The 10,000-nt window shown below is 38.2% G+C and overlaps 1 protein-coding gene across 2 annotated transcripts in view; it reads right to left on the bottom strand.

Annotated features, from left to right (window-relative positions):
- The window catches only part of LOC125043305 (adhesion G protein-coupled receptor L2-like), a 38,214-nt gene that overhangs the window by 24,306 nt on the left and 3,908 nt on the right, over window positions 1-10,000 (bottom strand). The window lies entirely within an intron of this gene.

Below are 10,000 nucleotides of genomic sequence, written 5' to 3'. Positions count from 1 at the left end.
AAAATTATCATGAAATTTGTCTTACACGATTTAGAAAAAAACGTCTAATTCTACCAGCAAAGAAAACGACAGGCCATTCTCTCCCATCAAATTTTCAAAACACAACAGAAGAAAAAGAAAGAAGAAAAAAAAAACACCGAAATAAAACAAAACAAAAAAACAAAAAAATATATATACACAGAAAAACATACACTCCCACACAACCCCCCCTCAAAAAAACAAAAAAACAAAAAAAACACATACACACACACAAATCGATCCCTAATTAACACTAGGGTGACGCACACACGTACAAAGCATCAAGGGACCCCCCAGCCATCGTGAATCTAGAACGGATGTTTGGCCGGCCCGGGTGTAACCAGTCCCGCTTTCGAGTGACTAACGCTGTATCTTCCACCTTCCATTTTCAAAGGTCAACTGGTATTGGCGAGAACGAGGGAGAGAAGGCATTGTCCGAGATGCTTTTCTTGCTAATAATATCCTTTTTTGTGTTATCTGTTTTTTCTTATCATGGGAAGACATATATATGTGTATATATATATATATATATATATATATATATATACATATATATATATATATATATATATATATATATATATATATATATATATATATGAAGGTATGAGGGGTGTAGGATGTTTCATAGCCATGCACGGATATATAGGCCTATGCGATATGTATCTTGATTGCAAGAGTGGGGAAAATACATCTGTTTAAAAAAAATGTAGCTAATTTCGTGATATAATTTATGAAATGTAAAATCGTCCAACACGAAAATCCTGACTGACGAATGTTCGCTGCCATTACAATTTGAGCAACGACTTTGGCAATGATTGCATGCAGATTGACTAGGCCGTGTTGCACAAAAGACGGCTAGCTCGCTCTCTCTCTCCTCCCATCTCTCTCTCTCTCTCCACTTCCCTTTCGCTCTCGATTTCACTTTCCATTTCCTTCCCCGTCTCTTTCACTCTATCCCTCTTACTCTCTTCCTACCTTCCCCTTCCCCCTCCTTCACTCCCCTCATTTTCATTCTCTCATCTTCCCTCCCTCACCTTTTCCCCCCCTCCCTACCTCCCTTTTTCCCTCTCTCCCTCCCCCCACTTTCCCACTCCCAACCCTTTTTTTCCCCCTCTCTCCTCTCCTCCCTCCCCCCCTACCCACTCGCTCCCTGCCTTCATGTGAGAGATCGTGATGGGTTGGGCTCAAGAGTATTCGTAGCAAGGTCAGACGAGGTGACGCTATAACGGGCATGCAGTCTCCCCCGCGGCTGACCTTGATGGGTAGTGGGGTCGGGGTGGGTGGGCAGGGGTAGCGGGTGGGTTGTGGGTGGGGTTGTTGCTAATGAGGTGCGTAATAAGGTCATGCCATGTATTGTCTTGGGGAACGGAATTGGGTTTGATAATTAGTTTTTTAAATGGATGAGATGGATAGTGGAGATAACGATGATGATGATGACAATAGCGATGTTTTATTATGATGAGGGATGCTGATGGGATTGGTAACTAATCATTATGATAGCCATAGTAATAAGGATGACAAAAATCATAAACATGATAATGAAGATGATGGTGATACTGCTGCTACAAATACTACTACACTAACAACAACAACGACAACGACAACATTACTAATGCTAATGATAGTAATGATAATAATGATAAAACAATAACAATCAAAAACATTCTACGTGCATAGGGCGGAATGTGGTCGTTACCTGCATATTATTGTTTTTTTTTTTTTTTTTTTTTTCCTTCACTCATTTCCAATTAAGAAGTTATGATGTTAACCAACCATTAAAAAAAAAAAAAAAAAAAAAAACGGAAAACTATAATAATGAATCGATCTATATATATATATATATATATATATATATATATATATATATATATATATATATATAAAGTAAACGGTTTCAGAACTAACCTAATATATACTACGAATTATCATTATCAGTTATCATTTCTATCAACTTCTTCCATAACATGATTTTTCTCCTTTCATGCTTTCCTTCTAAATTACCTTACCTCGACCAGATCTTTAACAGCAATAACAAAATCGAGTTGTGTGCCGAATGATTGTGCTGTTGTAGGCCTATACTTAAGAATAATTGCCTATAACTACTACTTCGTCCATTTCTACCACAAACACCTTTTCTTCACTTATTTACTGTCCCACTTATTTACATAACCACACATTCAAAAAAAATCATAAACATACTTGAACATTCTCTCACTCGTCATCATATAGCATAATCTAGCACGTGTTCAAATACAAAAAAATAAAGATATAACAATACCCGTTCGTATCTTTGTTATTACGACTATTGTTTGACATTACCCGCCTGCTTGTAATGCCACGTTTGATATTTGGAGGCAAGATCCCTGAACTCTACGATCAATAGTTGTTAATCTCGTGACATTAGCAAGTATAAGGCGTAAGAAGTGACCGTTAAAGTCAGTCAGTCAAGCGAGGCGAAGGGGAGAGGGAGAGGGAGAGGGAGAGGGAGAGGGAGAGGGAGAGGGAGAGGAGAGGGAGGGAGAGGAGGGAGAGAGGAGGAGGGAGAGAGAGAGAGAGAGAGAGAGAGAGAGAGAGAGAGAGAGAGAGAGGAGAGAGAGAGAGAGAGAAGAGAGAGAGGGGAGAGAGAGAGAGAGAGAGAGAGAGAGAGAGAGAGAGAGAGAGAGGAGAGAGAGAGAGAGAGAGAGAGAGAAGAGAAAATAGAGAAAGATAATGCGGGAGGGCGGTATGGGTCAAACCTTCATCGTAATATCGACTATTATCAGTGTCTGTCTACCTCTCTATCTGTCTGGTTGCCCGTGTCCCTCTTCTTCGGTCATCTTCCTCCATCGCTCTTCTCATCTTTATCTGTTCATCCCTCCTGTTCTTTCCTCTTCATCTCTCCCCTTCTCCCACATCTTCACAATTCCCCCCTCCTCACTCCTATCATATTTCCCCCAACGTTAACAGGATTTGACCCCAGGAGTGAAGGCTGCCTTGGGGATAAAGTTGCATTGGGCGTGCAATGCGCAATAGTGATTTCTTAAAAATTCTTCAACTCACCTTTGGCCATCTGCTGTTGATAAGATGGAAGAGGGGGGGGGGGGGTATTGTGCATTCACGTGACGCAAGGTTAAACCGTTGGTAGACAGTTCCTTTGCGTGTGTGTTTTTGTTTGTCTGTGTGTTTTTGTTTATCTGTGTGTGTGTGTGTGTGTGTGTGTGTGTGCATGCGTGCGTGCTTTTAGACATTCATGTTTAATACAAACTACCTAACTGAACAAATAATCGAAAAGAAATAGACATTTCTTCGCGTTCGTCCATAAGGGTAACCAAGCTGTGCGTGGATCTTAAACTTGGCGTCTGCAAAGCTAGAATGATGAAATAATGTCAAGAGCAAGACACTGCATGGACAAAAAAGGCCTCATTGGGTGGGGGAAGGTGGCCATGACGCTGCACGAAGCAGTCCTCCAGTTAGACGTAATGATAGAAGGTGAAAATGCTGAAAAGAAAATCCTTTACGGCGGGAAGGTAGCAGGAGAGGATGGTATAATTTAGGATGCTGTGATTTATATCTAGTTTTTAATAATGCTGTTTACTGACTCAGATGTTATTTTAAGTCGTTATGGATTTAAAAACTCGCGGCAGTTTCATTTGCGAGTGTATATAACAAACGATTCTTTTTCACTCTAAAATAACTCATCTCTCAAACTTTATTGGCAAGTTTATTCACATTTTATTTCCTTTCACATCCTCACACGCACGCACCAGGAAAAGCAGTCTGCCTTCATTTATCCAATTCTAAATACTTACGTTCATGATTTCAAAACCCATCCCGCAAAGATGACTCTCTACATTACGCTTTACGATCGAAGAAATGCAACAAATAATAAGAATAAAAAAGGGGAAGATTAAACAAATGAAGAAGTGACCAACTCAAGGATGAGAAGAAGAAGGGGGCATGTGATGGGCGTTAACTTTCACTAAGTTCCACTGCCTTTGTTTCAACCTCCTCGCAAACAATGGGCATAGAAGATCGAGGTGACAGACTGTTTAATCTAGGGCAGGGAATACACTTTATGGCGCGCTGTTTGTCTCCGTACTTTTTACTTTGTTTATTCTCTTCAAGTGTTTCTAGTATTTTCCACCACACTTGGAGGATTTGCCAGGGATGTGCAGGGAGGATGAAAAGATGCTTATCTCTTCGTGCAGGACAAGCCCGTGTTCCTTGTCGACAAAAAAAAGAGAGAAAAAAAATTAGCTTGCTTCGATCATCGTCGAATTCAAAAGCCCTTGCGTCATTTCGAGGCTCATTCAGTGTATACATACATATATACATACATGCATACAAACATTTTTTTTTTTTTCTGGAAGGACGTTCTAATGGGAGTTCTGGTCAGTCAAGTTTTGGAAGTCGTTAAGGGAAAGGAAATTTTACTTTATGTGACGTCTTTCTCTTCTTATAATTCAGAAGAGATTAGTAATTAATTTGGAAAGGCCTGCGTCGTGTGATCTTGAGACATGACTCTTACTCATGTCTTCTCTTTCTTCTCCTCCTCTTCTGCCTCTTTTTATTCTCTTCCCCTTCCTCCTTCTCTGCCCCTATGTCTCCTTCTCTTTCTTCTGCTGCTCCTCCCCCTCTTCCTCTTATACTTTTTTTTCTCTTGCTCCTATTATCATTCCTTCTCCTCTTCTTACTTTTCTTTCACCCTCCTCCTCCTTTTCCTCTCTCCTCTTCTCTTCCCCTTCCATCTGCTGATCATCTTTCTTCTTTTCCTCATTCTCCTTTCTTTTCCTTCATCATCTTTCTCCTTTTCTTCTCTCCCTTTCTCTATCACCGCATCATTCTTCTCTTTCCCTGTTCCTCTTTCTTATCTTTCTTAATTCTTTAATCCTTCATTTTCCTCATTTTCTTCTCCCCTCTTCTCTTTCATCCCCTCTCCTCCTCCATCCTCCCCTCATCCTCTTTCTTCTTCTTTTTCGTTTTCTCCTTTCCCTTCATGATCACCATCCCCTTCCTCTCTCCTCCTCCTCCTCCCTCCCTCCCCCAATCCTCTTTTTCCTTCATAATTCATCCTTTCCTCTCTCCTCTTCTCTCTCATCTCTCCTCCTCCTCCTCCTCCTCCTCCTCCTCCTCCTCCTCCTCCTCCTCCTCCTGTCTCCATGAGAGGAACGTGACCAGCCAGGGTCGACCAGGGAAGGGCTCGGGAGAGGAGTTCAAGAGGGAGCCAGTTCTGGTAAACCTTTCTGTACACTTTTATTTTCCTCGGCATACACACACGCGAGGCAAGATGCACGTTAGGTTGAAATAAAGATCATAAGACTTTCTGGGTGTATTTACTGTGAATACGTACGTGCGTGTACGTGTATGTAGCTGGAGGGTATTTATAGGTATACTAACACCCAAAGGATTGTAACTTACGTATGAATTGTAGGCCTACATATATGCTGTCATATCATAGGAACCTTCAGTTCATGTAAAAATATAAGTACATAAATGTGTCTTAAACACAGAAAGGGCGTGTATGATATAGAAACACATAAATTCAGTTTTCCTTTTCTTCATCGGGTCACGTGCTCAAGAAATAACAACGAGATGGGTGATGTATTAACTCGTTGTCACACAGACCTTTTAAGACGCAGTGTATGTCAGCTTGACCTTTTTGGAAGGATACGGATCTTGTATGTTGCTCATTGTTATTCGTTTCACTCTCTCCCCCTGACACCTTCTCTCTTTGTCCCTCGCTGGCTCTCTCTCTCTCTCTCTCTCTCTCTCTCTCTCTCTCTGTCTCTCCCTCTCCCTCCCTCCCTCCCTCCCTCTCTGGCTCTTTCTTTATCTCCCTCCCTCTCTGGCTCTCTCTTTCTCTCCCTCTCTCTCTCTCTGGCTCTATCTTCCTCTCCCTCCCTCCCTCTCTATTTGGCTCTTTCTTCCTCTTCCTCCCGCCCCTCTCTCTCCATCTCGTTAACCAGCTTGTCAAGGCACGTTAATCATGACGTTCGCCCCTTTTTGCCTGAACGTAAGACAAAGAGATCTGTTTCTGCAATCCTTGAAAATGCCCCGTTTTTTATTTTGGTACGATCCAGCTGCCTTTATTTCTTCTCCGTATTTTGCATATATTTATATTAGAACATTGCGGTTATCATCTGTTTAGTTTCTTTGTTGTGACCTTTCTTTTGGTTATTAATGCCCAACAATAAATCCATCTATATATGTTTTACTTATTCAAAAAAACGTCCTGCCTGAAAACTGCATTTTGTGTTGCAAACATGGATGACTGATTTTGATGCTTAACACACTACACCATATATCTATATCTCTTTCTCTCTTTCAATTTATCTCTCCCCCCTCTCTCTCTTTTTCCCTTTCTCCCTCCCCTCCTCCCTACCTCCCTCCCTCCCTCTCTCTCTCTCTCTCTCTCTCTCTCTCTCTCTCTCTCTCTCTCTCTCTCTCTCTCTCTCTCTCTCTCTCTCTCTCTCTCTCTGCGGCATGTGATGGTGTGGTAATGCAGAGCCAGGCAGCTCATATGCTGTATGATTTAATGAACCGGTTGAATTCAGCCTTTAATATTAATGGTATGTTATCAATACGTTTTTTGGTTACAACATATACATTTTTTGTTCATTGGCTGTTCCACATGAAGAGGGAAATTGGGGCCGTCGAATTGACTGAAGGGATGAAATGGGGCGAGCGAACTGTTGCTCTGCCCTTAGCTGGCAAAATGAGCTTGAAAGCAAATGCCCGCTATATGACAAGATACGCTCTAAGAATAGTGTAAATACAATTAAGAATTCATTAGAAAAAAAAATGCTGTTGAAAGTAATATATGTTATAATATAAGCAAAACGAATAGTGTGTGTGTGTGTGTGTGTGTGTGTGTGTGTGTGTATATATATATAATGTTTGTATATGTATATATAAATATAAATATATATATCTATATATCCATATATCATCAACACATATATATATATATATATATATATATATATATATATATATACATGTATATATATGTATATATATATATTCAACATATATATACATATGTATGTATGTATGTATGTATGTATGTATGTATGTATGTATGTATGTATGTATGTATGTATGTATGTATGTATGTATATATATATATTGATATTACTTAGGATTTTGCATATGGCAGGGTACGAGGTTGGAAAGCTTTATTTTTGCGAACTGATTAATGGTGAAAGAAAGTTCTATTTCTCGGGCAGCCTACCTTCGATCTAATGAAGCATAACGCCTCTCCTGACGTTTCATCACACAGGTGATTTTGAAGAACAAAGTTTTCCAGCAATTTGGAAGCCTTATCAGTTCCTTTCATTAAGTATATCGTGGCATCAGACCACAAATCATTAGGTTCATCGTTTAAACGTGCTTCATTGGCGTTTAAACATGCTTCATTCCATTAGCTAAAGTTAAATGTCATCTTTGCATAGTTGAATATTTCTGCTTTTAAGCGTTATAACAGTCACCCTCTCATTTAAAAAAGAAAACGAAAAAAAAAAAATCCGGTGCTCAAATCACGAAAACAAAGAAATCAACAAGAAACAGAATATTCAGTTGGTTTTGTCAGTCGGCGTGTGTTTATTGCGTTGTTTCTACGCATTGCGAAAGAAAAAGAAAAAAGAAAGAACGAAAAGCAAGAATGAAAGAACAAAAGCAAGCAAGAAAGGAAAAAGCGAAAGGAAGAAGAAAGAAATAAAGAAAGAAAAAAAGAAAGAAAAAAAAGATGCTGGCGTATCTACGTCTCGCGTCAGTCATATCTTAAATTTTATATGATTTAAGTGGGCTTCTGTCCTTCAAGAACCTTACAGTACAGAAGGACAGAAGGATTCGAAAAAAGACTAATGTTTCTTGTTGCTGTTGTTGTAGCTGTCATTCTTATATATAATATTTTTTTCCTAAGTTTTAAACCATCTATAAGCTGGCCCTTTCCTCCGGCCAGCACAGTTATGAAGAAATATGAATAAAAAATGAATTGATATCTGATTATAGCCTGAAATCATTATCAATTAGGATATATTTACTAATAAATGATGAGTAAAAACTATTTCGTGCTTATCCCTTTCATAGCTAATTCACTAACATACTAATTCACCAGGAAAATCAACTGAACAAAGTGAACTGAATACTTAAAAGGACTAGTTCCCTACTTAACTGTAGTTTCATATTTCTTCCACGAACTAATTTGATAGCTCCCTTTTCATTCTCAGATTAAGCTCGACTTCCACAATCCCGAAACAATAAAAACATACGCAATTTGGTGTGATTCCGCCATGCACGACCACATCCTGCTACAAAGAGCTAGATTTATCCTATTCCTAAAATACGTCGTTCATCATGTTCGTTATAGCAGGTACTACGGATTTGAGCATGTCTAAGGGAAGAATGAAATGGAAAAGGTACAATAAGGATCCATATTTATCCTAACACACTTTGATATTCATACCATGGACACCGTGGTCGCAGGCTCCCAAATATATTGAAACCTAAATTGACCTTCTCCGATATGCAGATAACTGGAAATTACTCGTTAGGCAAAACTGTAAACCTCCAGACATTATCATTCGAAAACACCTTCATGCCTAATCTAAAAGTACCAAAGCCATTAACCTGAAGTGGTCTTCCGATATATTAAACCCAAACAGTAATAGTAAATCATAGAAGATAAAATGTAAACTCGAAACACATACCTAATGTTATACGCAGACAATCAAAGTATGGCATGAGATTGGACAATAACACATAAAGTAATTAAAAGAAAGAAAGAAAAAATGAATTGAAATAAGCAAGAAATAATACACTCATATTCAGCTTAATAGAACAGTGGAAAGTATTTCATGTGGTCTAAAAACTATTTTAATGATGAGCGGAAGCACTGAAGGGTTGGGAAGCGGAAGAGACAGGAGAGAAAGGAAATTGAGAAGGGCGAGGAAGGGGAGAAGTAGGAAACGAAAGTGAAGAGGAAAGGGGGGGAGAAATAGTAAGAGGAAAAGGAGTAGAAAGTAGAAAATGAGGAGGAGATAGGAGGAAGACAAGAGAAAAGAGTAGAGAGGAGGGAAACAAGGCCGAGTAAGATACTGCTGAGTCTTACTATTTCAATTCTTTTTTTTTTTTTGTTTTACCTATTTTACCCTCATTTTTATATATTTCACCCAATCTTTCCACTCACTTCTCCTTTTCACTCTGTCTCAGCAAGGGATTATCAAATTTAATGTGTAATGTTAGATAGGGCGACTCCTTTCCCTGTTATGCATTTATATTATACAGATACGCACTCCCTGACACAGTTGATCATGCATTTTGAATATTTTTTAATTAATCATGCATTTTGAATATTTTAAAATTAATCATGCATTTTGAATATTTTTTAATTAATCATGCATTTTGAATATTTTTAAATTAATCATGCATTTTGAATATTTTTTAATTAATCATGCATTTTGAATATTTTTTAATAATGAGTTTTTATATTCTCCACTGTCAGACAACATAATAAGACAACATAAAACGAGAAACAACAAAGTAAAAGTAATACCTTTGTAATATAAACGTAACTACTGTTGGCTTATCCTATATGTCTTAGTATGAAAATTTATAAAGATAAACCTAATAATTATTTATATGTTATTATTGTAAAAAGTTTTGCAGAAGGATTTTAAACGTTGAGAATATCCTTAAAAGTTTTTTTTTTTTTTTTTTCTCAAAATAATCTCGATAACTTGGATTCACGTATGAAAATGTCTAGTACATCAATCTATGAATAAATAAAACAAATCATCTATTAGTCTCTAAGTCAGTTACATGACGCGAATTCCCATAACCCTTGTCAAAATTGAAAATATATTGTCTTTGCGATCCTGGAGATGGGAGTTTGGGTGATTTTTGATAATCGCACGATTTAAAAACAAAATTTGAATTAAATGTCCAATACTGATCTTCTGAATCCGGGAAACGTTCTTTGTATTTATATAATTTATGA

The sequence above is a fragment of the Penaeus chinensis genome, chromosome 3, assembly GCF_019202785.1.
Source record: "Penaeus chinensis breed Huanghai No. 1 chromosome 3, ASM1920278v2, whole genome shotgun sequence".
NCBI lineage: Eukaryota > Metazoa > Arthropoda > Malacostraca > Decapoda > Penaeidae > Penaeus > Penaeus chinensis.
This window is presented reverse-complemented; position numbering and strand designations above follow the sequence as displayed.